Here is an 11,896-nt window from a genome sequence, read left to right as displayed (position 1 = left end):
CCAAATTGATCATCTCAGAAAAGTCTCTAACTACAAATGCGTTCTTTCATTGAAGTACAAATTTGGTAGCGTCAAACTTTACAAACCATAGAATCAGGGGACTGCGAAAATACAAGAGTAGTATTACCGACTGCCAACTATGGGTTCTAATTAAACACATTCCATCTTGCTCTGATTGTGCATAGCATGTTAAAGCGCGCTTTTGCAATTATGTCAGAGATGATTCGTGCAGAGTGTCATTTCGTCACAGTTCCAAACACCTAAGGGTACAACGATATGATTCTCCGCGCTTGTTATTTGTAAATATATTTGTATAGATATGCACACTCAGAAGTGCAACACAATTTTCCAAAGCCGAATTCTTTCTCCTTAGCGTACAACACTTGACATTTTCACACATCTGTGGATAGTATATATTTCATCTTTCCGTGGTTGAATGCCCTCGAGCTTCTTTCAATATTGACGGATTTGAGCTAGTCTGCTCGTCACATATCATTCAGCATCACCAACAAGCATCCGTGGACGGTGTTATTCGACTCACTTATACGCCGCAGACGAATTCGAGTAGTCAAAAATGAAATACGTTATGTTCCTGTATACTGAAAGCGACAAGATAAAAGCCAGGAAACTAAAAGATTATTTGCAGGTTAGGCTTCGAAACTTAACAGATTTAAGGGCTATCACCGAAATTTCAGCAGAGAAAGGGGATTTCAAGAGTGAACTTCAATGCCGAGGGGACTGCATCGTTTTGGTCGGATCACGCCATACTTCGTCCCTCATCAGAGGAAGACAGCAAGAGGCTGACGACGATTTCCTTACTTTTGACGGGAAGGTTGTACACGAGATGTTCACAGGTAACAAATAATTTATTGACAAACTGATAATTGTATACTTGACGACGGAAAGAGCCGATGATGATTGGATCCCGGATGGTCTTGATGAAAAGAGAATTTTTAATTTGCAAGGAGAAAAAATTGTTGAAAGTCCTTTGCTGTACCAGCTTGAGTATTCCATGAGAAAAATATTGCTTGGAGATTCCTTTATGATGTAGAAAATGTACCGTTTCATAAGTTACGAGCAAGTTTAAAAACGTTGAACAATAACTTTGATTTCCAGTGATTGACCCGTGCATCAAAATTTCTGGGCTGCATATCGTAAATTAGATATTTAATTGTCATGTATCTAAAAGATAGAAAACTACATATTATTATTTTCGACATTTTATTAATATGTAACTATGTAAAGATGAATTATAAGAGGTGTGTAAATTGTCCTATTGGGTGGAACGGAATGCCAACCGATGTGATCTAGATATTATTATTTTCGACAGTTTATCAAAACGTAACTATGTAAAGATGAATTATAAGAGGTGTGTAAATTGTCCTATTGGGTGGAACGGAATGTCAACCGATGCGATCTACATTCAAACTACGGACAACACTTTGGATTTTGATATTAATATTAGTGCGAGTGGATAAGAAATACAATTGAGAAACGGAAATCATTGATCAACATTACATGTGTGCCATCAATTTACTATTTTAAAAGTACTGTTTTATTTACAAAGTTTTTGTCAAAGTAATATGTCACTTTCCTTCACTTGATTGCTGAAACATGTGGACCAGAAGACGATAGTTAGTGACGTAGCCATGGAATATTTCCTACGAGGGCTCAATGAGACCTTTACCACGCTCGAGTATCATACCGCCTTGCATTTATTATTCGTTTCCGGTATCTCCTCTTGAATTCAGCTGCTTTAGTCGGCCGGTTTTCCTACGGGCTTAGGTTATTTTTTACTGCAATCAACCGTCTGTCACAACTATTTTCGGTTTTTTTTTCCTTCAACTTTCAGCCACACACTTTGTTCTTAATGCTTGTTTTGTAACATAACAGCCTGATTGCAGCTTTGCAAGTAATCTATTGAAATACTTATTATAACCATCGCTATCTTTTCCCCTCAAAGGCAGTTAACGTTCAACATTGTCGTATAAAAACAACTGATTACAAAGGCCGAATAAAGTGGCTTGGTATCTCTCTCTATCAATGTAATGCACACAGACACCCTTTTTATTCTTGTCCAGGCTTACTGTTTGACCATCTTTCTCATCCTCTCCCTGGAAAAAGAAACATGGTTGGAAAACTGAACAGAAATATGTTTACCTGAATGTCAAAAAATGTACAGCAGTCTCCAGAATTCGTTGCTCTTGCTAAAGTTTGCAAATTGATGGGCACACAATCGTCGCGCCATCATTTAAACCAACTTTACCAGATTCCAGACTGAAACCAATCGTGACTCTGGTACCCACGTCCTCCAGTAGTCACGAATCCTTCTCAATCGTTCTTTGAAATGTAACGCAACACTTCACCCAAAAGAGGCTTCATTAAAATGCGTTACGTGACACCTCAAAGGACGGCCACGAAGTAGATTGATGTAGCCGCTCTTATAGCAGTTGCTTGTTTTACCTGAGTTCTTTTGACTGTTTTAGCTATTTTCCTTTGTTCTCAATGTTACTATGATAAATTATCTGTTGATTTTACGAACCCCGTTTGAATTGCGCTCTACATAGTGAGAAAGGGAAGCATTCACGGAATCCTTATCCCCTGATCGCATTAAGAGGTCTCTCCCGTTATTGTTCAAACCGCTACCGTTCCGGTTGATTTGACTTAGGTTCTGTTAAATGTATACCACACTCTTGAATTAAAGCATACGTGGTAAAACGATAAGTAAAGAACTCACTGAACTAAACATATCGTCGTTAACCGTCACGTCTCGTAGATATCCGTGCAAAAGGCGAGGAATATCGGCACTATGTTCGACAGCCATTTTTGCTTTAAGGATCATATTACTGACATTTGTAAATCTTCATTTTATCATTTGCGAAATATTAGCTATATCAGGAAATATCTTTCAGCGACCACTACTGAATTGCTGGTTCATATGTTTGTATCTTCGAAGCTGGATTACTGTAATTCCCTTTTGTATGGCCTACCAGCCTACGCTATAAAAAGGCTACAACACGTCCAGAATGCTGCGGCGCGCCTCGTTACACTTACAAAAAAGCATGATCACATTACGCCTGTTCTTTTCAATCTTCATTGGCTTCCCGTTAACCAACGTATTATTTTTAAGATTTTACTTATAACCTACAAGGCACTTAACAACCTGGCACCGTCGTACATTTGTGATCTGCTTACATCTTACACCCCATCGCGTCAACTACGCTCATCATTCAAGCACCTTCTGGTTTCTCCATCCTATAACTTGAAAACATATGGCGCAAGATCTTTCTCTGTAGCAGCACCATCATTATGGAATGCTTTGCCAAGTGAAATTAGAAATGCTCAGTCTGTGTCTGTTTTTAAACGTAGATTAAAAACTTTACTCTTTAGAAAAGCCTTTTATAATTAATATTAGCTGTCTTAAGTGTTTTTTTTTTTTTTTTTTTTTTTTTTTGTAGGCGCCGTTGAACAGTAGGATACTGGCGCGGTATAAATCTTTTATTATTATTATTATTATTATTACTATTATTTATAATTAATATTAGCTGTCTTAAGTGTTAATTTTCAAGTTTTTTTCTTGTAGGCGCCTTTGAACAGTAGGATACTGGCGCGGTATAAATCTTTTATTATTATTATTATTATTATTATTATTATTATATTTATGGGGAACAAGCATTTTGGCTATATAAAACAAAGAAAAAACAAATACTTTCTATGAAAAAACTTACTCAAAGGTGACCTTCATTTTTCGAACACGTTATGTTAATCACCCTAAGGTTTACTGTCAAGAGTGTCGGTTACAAAATGAAGCAGTTTCAAACAGTTTTACGAAAGCTCGGTGGCGTTTTCCTTTTGTTGTTTACTTAGCCTTTATTTACAACCAATCGATGGCTTGAACGCTTTTTATACTGCCCTAGGCTTTTAGATCTGATTGGCTCAGCAATCGTATAGCGTCAATGCTGTCGTATGAAAATTGCGAGTTAAATGACAAAGAAATCATCGCATAAAAAAGGAGACTAAGGAAGTAATCCCACCATAGTCATGAAGGCACACAAAGCTCCATTCATCCGCTTCCAGGCCTCATCTGTTTCACCATCTTCCTCATCATATCCCTGAGCAAAAATCACAACAAAAGATGTGAAACATGGCCACCGACACAGAAGAAGATGAGTGCATGTAAGTATGTCTCAGTTTCGAAAGCCCGTCAGTTGTTGATGGGAGAAAAAGTTAATGAAAGAGAGGGAATATGATAAGGAATGATAGTTACCGGATTGCAGCAAGTTTTTCTTCCACCGACTCCCAAGGGCTGCGATCCTCACTGAATTCAAGAAGCTCTACAAATAAACCAAGATCACATTTGAAGCGCCTTGCAGCTGCTAAGGCATAGAAAGAAAAAGTATATTTTCTCTGTTTAATTGAGTAAAAGGTCTCCTTCATCTCACCTCTTTCAGAAAGTTACAAATAAGCAACAAGATAACAACAACAAAAAAAACTGTTTTCTCATACTGCTGCATATAACAATGGAGCTGGAAGCAGTCCTAGTAAAATTATTCACTCATACCTTGCGCGAGTTTCATTTCACTGATCCAATCTCCCTCTTTGTAATACTTCACCCGCAAGTTCTGCATAAGAAAAGAAATATATAAAACGAGGAATGCTAATATTCACAACCTCCTCCTTCCCCTGCCGGTTCTTTATCTCCCTCATAGACGCCGCACATTCATTAGCGACGAATGCGTTCATACCAGAAAAGGAAATCTCTCCATGCGAGTGAGCTGTAAAATACGATCCACATCATATTCCAGACGAGCGACTTTCTTGACCTGTGCAGTATGTCGTACTCATCTGTGCAATGAGAATATTGAGGAGAATCACAGTCACTGCTCCCATGTAAGCCATCATCAGCAGAATTGAAAGCCAGCTGCAAGATACACCACTGGGATTAAAAAATTGCAAACTTTCCAAAACAAAGCCACCTTCACGATTATAATCCCTGCTACAGAAATATTGCTCTCTTAAGAAGATGCCTGCGTGAAAGGAGGTCTGCAGCTGATTACTCGACTGGAGTACAACGACTGAGGGCAAGCTTACAATTGCTTTTCGTGATGGAGAAGCACCATTAGCCACACTCTCGTTCGAAACTACGACGGATAATATAAACTGATTTGTTGAGACGTGTTCGTATATTTTGTGCCTATAATTGCAACGTCCAAGTGGTAGATATCACTAAATAATCTAGATAACCAAAATTGCTAAGAATAATTTCTCCTTATCAGTCACACTTACTTGAATGCTGAGTAATCTACCACCATAGGTTTTTGTTCAGTCAATGCACGAAATCCGCTGATAAACACGTCTTCAAGGTTCCTAAAATAATAATATGCGTAATATATTTTAAGAAAGCAGACGAGAACACATGATTGTTTCGTGACGTGGTAGGCCAAGCTAAGAAAAATATAAATACGAAAATCATCGCAAATTTAAATGATACATTTTTCAGCACTTAACTGGGGCTCAATGAAGACCATGCCGTTTTGGAAGCTCAAATTTCCTTGATTCAAATAATTCTCATTGTAATTTTGAAATGTAAATATTGAGAATTTCTCGGTCAACCAAACCAAATAGTTTTGATCTTAAAACTGCCAACTAACACTGGCATTGTTCCTTAAACAAACCAGTTAGCAAAATCCCCGCTAGAAACTTTTTCAGAATAAAACAAAGCTTCATGAAGGAGAGATTAATACACACCTAAAGTGGTGGTTTTCAGTGGAGTAACGGAGAGATAAAGCTATTGCACCACAGAAGGAGAGGAAGATGACAACGAAAACAGTCATAGATTTGGTGACATCGTGTAAAATGATTTTCGCCAAGGTTTTAGTGTATAACCCTGTAGTCCTGGAAAAGATGCGAGGGTGGTTAGACGTTTTGAAAAGGCAAATTTAAATCAATCAACAGAAAGGAGAAAAAACAAAGCAAAAAGCAATTTAAAATTCTGAGAAATTGAAAGAAACGTGTCAAATAGTATCTGTAAATGCTCAATCGTGGGCGAATCATTGGACCTTCGCGCGTGACACAGTTACGCTGAGTTTGCTTCCAATTTACTTTTGGACTCTAAATAATGTTAAAGGACTGCGGAGATATGAAAATCGCATAAGTGACCTACGGATTAATAAATGAATACGAAAGTAATCTTCACCGGTAAAAAGCACTACTGCTAATTTCCATTATTGCTTAAGTAGAGTTCACTATTGCGATTACTCTCGTATTCATTTAGCATATAAGTAACATTATTGACTAACAAAGTGGCAAGATATTTCATCAAAGTGCAGCGCGAACTATTTGACTTTAAAAAAAAGCTCTCAAAACTGGATTCAAATTTTCTCAGTTTTCTCTATGAGAATCTAAAATCGGCAGAACCGACGCCTAGGCCTTAAGTCTGAAATCTGTGTTAGATTTATAAATTGACTCATTACCAATGTAAGCAACTTATTCCAAAGTGTTATCTCCGTAGTCTTGACTTTTACAACGGTTACAACGGGTGCGAAGGTTACCTTGTCACGCAGGAAAACTTAAATATCCTCAAGACGTTGAAAAGGAAGGCTAAGGAAGCCACCATCCACTGTAACTTGCTGTGAGTGTACCGTGAAGGTATTATACACAGGATCAGCAGCAGGCCTAACCAGTCAAACAGGGTCATCCAATCTGTGAAGTACGTGCTCCCATCTCTGATAAAAATCAGACAAAATAAAGTTTGTTCTTGTGTATTCATTTATGTGACTCTCTTAATAATAACGCGATTAATTCAGTGGCCTTTTTACTTTTTCAGGTGTGACCAATCAGGGCTGAAAGGCTCGGTCCTCAACCAGCCAATCCCTTCCCTTCCTCATCCCAGACCGTTCCCTATTGCGTTTACCCTATAATCAGACTTTCTGGACTCTTAAAATATTACTGCCGTAAATGGAGAGTCGATCAATAGAGGAGTTTATGTTGACTAGTTTCCTTGTTCTTCAGAGCTAAATTCATAAGTATCATTGGATTTCCAACAGGGAAAACAGTTGACAAATGTTCAAATTATATGAACAATGGCCAAACTGCATCATGTGGCAGGCCTGGTCACATGGCATAACAATATATTTTACGAAACGTGTACGGAGAACAAGAATCATACACAAAACACAAAGACACAAAGAGGGAAATTCTATCTTGTCACTGTGAGTACTGTCTGAATGCTTAAAAATGCTAAAATGCGACATCGAAACTGAGCTTACAATTGCATGGTTTAATCATCTTAAGTCTTTCGGACGCCAAAATGAAACACTTTGCGATAACAGGACATACTGAAACGATATTTAAATTCCGTTTTCACAAAGGGTTACGATTCCTAATGCAAAATGAGTTTTTAATTGTGTTGCGGCAAACGAACATCAAGGCTCGATGAAGGGCCAAGAAAATCGCGACCGGAGAAAAATGCCAACCAAATCCAGGGGATATGTTACAGGGACATAACTTTAATCAATCTCGTAAACTGTAAGCGAATTAAAAAAGGGACTTATATAATAGATTGTATTCAATTAAACACGTGGCGACTTAACAGCGTAAATGAATCTAACATAATAAAGGAACTAATAAATGAACCAAGAGCTACGGCAAACACAAGATATATATATATATATATATATATATATACAAATAAAGACGAAAGAGCTTGCTCGAAACGAGATAAACAACAAAACAAGCGAAAACAACTTACATATCAGTCCCTATACGCCGGTGGCTTGAAATCACACTATATAAATTAGCTTTGGATGAACACCGAACATGAACAGGCGATTAATGAAAGCGGGAGAGAAAAACTATTTAAAGGAATCAAATGGCACAAAGGCAAACTGTAACGCAAATGTCACGCAAGTTTGAAAGTCACGCATTTACAAATTGTGAGGCGCTGGTCTGATTAAGAATAGGTGTCACTTACACTCTCATCTGATTGAATTCCTCACAGATATAAAAGACAGCCATAGCAAGAGTGACAACCTCACAAAATCCACGCAAGAAATCCGTCACACCCCTGTACTGGGTGGGATCCGTTTTTGTTGAGCCATGTATCAGAGAATACGACAAGAAGAGCAAGAAGATGACATAGAATGCCACTTGAAGGCTGTGGAAAGCAAGCAAGGTTAAATTCGTACATAATTATGTTGACTGTATCATCCTGATGAAAGTTTCAAGTGGTGAAGCCTTTTCAATTCTCTTTTATATTTACTACTCCTCGAGATAAAAATTGCCTCTTGATGTTTTTGTTCTAAAGATTAAACCTCATAAATTTAAACAAGTAATTTATTCATAATTTTTTTATAGAAGCTAATTGACCCCAGCTCTTAATCTCTCTGAGAGAAAGTAATCAACAACTCAGATAGTTTGCAATGGGATACCAGCTTTTCCCCCTTTAAGAACATTCTCTGGTCTGCCTTGACCTGTAAGTTATATTACTTTAACCCCATAAAATCATCAAACAAATTTACCAGAGAAATACAAATCCATAACTGTTCCATTTTGTTTTAATCAACATCCTGACCACAGGATGCTGCAAAGCCTCCTGAAATTGAGAGTAAGAAATATTTTTTGTAAGAAATTTGTTACAGTGCAAGCTAGTACAAGTTGTCTAATTTTCTTAGCTATTTTAAGTATTGAACTGTTAGAGTCTGACAAGCAGTTTGAAACAGACTGCGAAGCCCCCCTTTTTTTATAAATCCAAGAATATGGAGAAATATGATTAATACCTTTGGCATCAGTTTGTTACCCTACCATATGTTTGCTCTTTGCAATCAAGTGTAAGCATGATTTGTCCTTGAGGCTAAAGTACTTGTTATCGATCTGTTTATCTTCCACTGACTCTATAATCTTTGGAGGTCTTCCTCCTTCATCACCATCTAAAATGTGATAATAAAAATGATAGCTCAAGGGATCATCAGTAATTGTACTCCAGGCTCCTTCAATTCCTTCTTCCTCTTCATCTGTGTCATAGGTGTCTTTGCGTTGTGGTAGATAAGGCCAATGGGGAATCACCATTTGGTCCAAGAAAGCCACTACTGTTTTCTGAAAATGCGATGAAAAACAATCATCTTTTGTATCAATATGAACCAAACGAGAAGGTTCTATTGAATCTCTATGTTCTGTGTGTCAGGACATCAAGATAGTAGCTTCAAGGTCATGGAGATAATAATGAATGCACTTCAATTCAGCACACATCTTCTTAACCCTTTAAGCCCCAATATCAACATGTATATTCTCATCACTGTTTCTCCATATGTTTCTAATTTTACTGCAGGTAATTTAGTGTTAACAACTGGGTTGAAAACGTAAATTAGCCACCATAAAGAGTAAAAAAGCTTTTTTACTCTTTACGGTGGCTAATTTACGTTTTCAACCCAGTTGTTAACACTAAATTACCTGCTATACTCTCCCACCGACGCAGCACCACAGTTTCTTTAGAAACTTACCCCTTCTTATTTTACTGATTGAGAGAATTTGTTCAAACATCAAGACATTTCATCATTGGTGATCATCGCATTCATTCTCATTACCTGTACATTTGATCAGGCAGTTATATTGTTAGGAGAAATTAGATGCTGGTCACTATTGGGGCTTAAAGGGTTAAACCTTCAAGTAATCTGTTATGCACAGATCAACTCGGATCAAATTCCCCACCCCACCCCACCCATGCAAACTTGAAATTCTCCACCTCTGGGAAGGCCTTTCAATCAAATGCCAGTCACTTTGTGGCTTTGAATTTATCAATGCACTAGTTGTCTTTATAAGTATCTTCTTACCTTCATTTTGGGATTCTCAATAATGGCATGTAAATTGAAGAAAGATGGCTGAGGTTTTCTCATATCATCAGGTTTCCAAGAAAATAACCTTTGCGTACGAAAGAGAATTGGGATAAAATTAAAGAATAAAATTTATGTGAAACTAATTAATAGGTTATTTTAAGAATTTATATTCTGATTGTTTTATTACCCCTCTCCCCTCCACACTGCTGACTTGATGGTTATTATAATTTTTGAGCTCAGGTTGAGAGGTTTAGATGCAATTCCTAGGGAGATCAAGGTGCTGTATTCTCAAGCAAGACACATTACTAAAGGGAGAAAGGAAGACATCCCATGATGGAATGAAGCATTCCATCCAGGGTGACAGTAGCAACACATCTAGACTAACCCTTTTTTTCCAACCAATGTCACTCTACCTTTCATGCCACATCATTCTAATCAAGTAAGCAGCCATCTCATCATTGTCTGCCACTAATGCCAACTCAGCTGGTAACAAACGTCTGATTTTCTCAGGTTCTACCTGTTCTGCTGTCCTCAGACCAAGGAGCAAAGGACACTTTTTTACAAGTGTTTTTGCTACATCTAAAAAACCAAGTTCTGCCGCATAATGCATTAATGTCCTCTTGATTTTGTCTTCTTTGTCTCTGAACTTCTCATATTGGTTGTCTAAGTTCATGTCACTATCTAGAAGAATCTCCCAATAACAATTTATCTGTAAAGAGAAAATGCCAAGTGCTTCATTCGACTCAATAAAGAAAGTTACTATATTTTTACAACAAAATTAGGTCATTTATTCAAAATGTGTAGTTTGCCATGTTTTGACAATAATTGCAGAACCCTATTGGATGTTAAGTTTTAACAGGGATTTTAGGCATACAGCTTGCAAAGGTGTACAAAAAGACCAAACATCATTTGTGTTCAAAGCCTAAAAGACAACAACAACAATAATAACCTAACAGATTACAATGTATAATATTATTAAATCAGTTCTCTGACACTCTTAATTTTGCTGTTACTTCAGGGATCTGTTACTTGTCCATGTTTTCATTTGCCTTGAATGATTGTATTTCTCTTAAAAGAATGTCATGGTTACAATAATAATAATAACAATAATAATAATAATAATAATAATAATAGTGATTAAAAACTGTATGATCACTTGATGTTTACAGCACAGCTTACATTTACCCTTACAAGCAGCAATTTATGCATGACCAAAGGCCAGACAAAATTCTCCCAAACTTAAATACTTCCTTTAGAGAGCTGTAAGGATTAGATTCTTGGTAAAGAGCAAGGATACATTCCTGAATATACGATACAAGCTCCATTCAACAAATCCGTTTAGGAAATAATATGTAAGACAGCTATTTCATATAGAACTAACATACCACTTGTTCAAGGCCTGGAAGTTTATCAGGGTTACTTTTGTACTTTCTAGATGCTGGCCAAGCTTTTAACATTGACAGTGCTGGATCATCACGGTCCAGTTCCCCATTATCTTTGTATTTCTGGATCAGCCTTTCCACAGTAACTTCATCCATTGCCCTGTTCCATGACATCTGCCCTTCTTTCTGCCTCTCATGGACCTATACGTAAAAGATGATCGCTAACCTGGAGCTGAATGGCCATTTGACTTAAACACATCCCGAGGTTATACATCGGCGTTTTGAGCTTCTAAGGTACTCACCTGCCCCAAAATAAAGCTTAGTTTTCGATGAGGATCAGACACATTTATTTCCGACATACACGTAGTTCGTTCTGATATCTGAAAATACCTGACATAAGAATTTTTCCTCTGAGTACATTCCACGAAGCTCACCTTAATCCAAAATTCCGTGTCCAGCTCATCTCCTAAAACATCCTCTTGTTGATCTCCTTCAAGAGGAGGTTCTTGCTTATTGTTGATAGCACGTAAATCAATGTGCTTCACCAACTGTCGGAGTGCTTTGCTCATTTTATAGTGGATTTTTAACAACCACATCCGTGCTGCTTGCAAAGTACGCCACTAACGCGACGACACTGTGTGATGTGTTCGGAAACTTGTCGGGCCCAGAAAGATTTCGGAACCT

General features: G+C 37.5%; 1 pseudogene across 1 annotated transcript; it reads right to left on the bottom strand.

Moving 5' to 3' along the window:
• Positions 1–4,033: 4,033 nt before the first annotated feature.
• On the bottom strand, positions 4,034–11,808 carry LOC149038123 (uncharacterized; annotated as a pseudogene). The gene is made up of 14 exons (XR_016181051.1): positions 11,647–11,808; positions 11,216–11,413; positions 10,244–10,539; positions 9,828–9,915; positions 8,803–9,093; positions 8,520–8,593; positions 7,973–8,155; positions 6,552–6,725; positions 5,749–5,895; positions 5,287–5,367; positions 4,746–4,921; positions 4,562–4,622; positions 4,268–4,334; positions 4,034–4,112 (listed from the first exon to the last, which is right to left on the bottom strand). The product of XR_016181051.1 is annotated as an uncharacterized LOC149038123 (transcript).
• Positions 11,809–11,896: the final 88 nt, after the last annotated feature.

The sequence above is a fragment of the Pocillopora damicornis genome, chromosome 11 (genome assembly GCF_964200805.1).
Source record: "Pocillopora damicornis chromosome 11, jaPocDami1.2, whole genome shotgun sequence".
In the NCBI taxonomy this organism is placed as follows: Eukaryota; Metazoa; Cnidaria; class Anthozoa; order Scleractinia; family Pocilloporidae; genus Pocillopora; species Pocillopora damicornis.
This window is presented reverse-complemented; position numbering and strand designations above follow the sequence as displayed.